This window comes from Loa loa (assembly GCF_000183805.2).
Source record: "Loa loa unplaced genomic scaffold supercont3.62, whole genome shotgun sequence".
NCBI classification, from domain to species: Eukaryota; Metazoa; Nematoda; class Chromadorea; order Rhabditida; family Onchocercidae; genus Loa; species Loa loa.
The window spans coordinates 64591-65107 of NW_018108242.1; positions in this window are offsets into that span (position 1 = coordinate 64591).

The window sequence follows — 517 nt, forward strand, 5'->3', positions numbered from 1 at the left end:
GTTATATATATATATATATATATATATATATATAAAGGAAGGTCATTATGAGCACCTGCAAACGTAAAATAAAAACATCCTCATCATGTACATATCAGCTTCCGACTATTACATGTACATTTTTGTTTCCGTGCGTGTTACTGTGATATATATATATATATATATACATCCGGATGCATATGATAGATGGACTTTCAGGAAGTCTGTCGTGCTGCATTGCAGTTGCAACACTCACATCAATAATACCTTTGCTAATTTCCATACTGAAATAGATCGTTATGTGGCGGCAGTACTGTGGTGATAAACTATCGCCTTGTACGTCATCCTTGATGATACTGTAGTGATAAACCATCGCCTTCTACGTCGTCCTTGATGATGCACGCAACTGGAGCTACTCCATTTATCCCATTCCAATTTTTCCTAGGAAAACAAACATATTAAGCTGTAGCTGGGATTGAGATTTTCAGGGTGGCAAAGATATGGTGACATAAAAAACACGACCACAGTACAGAAATTT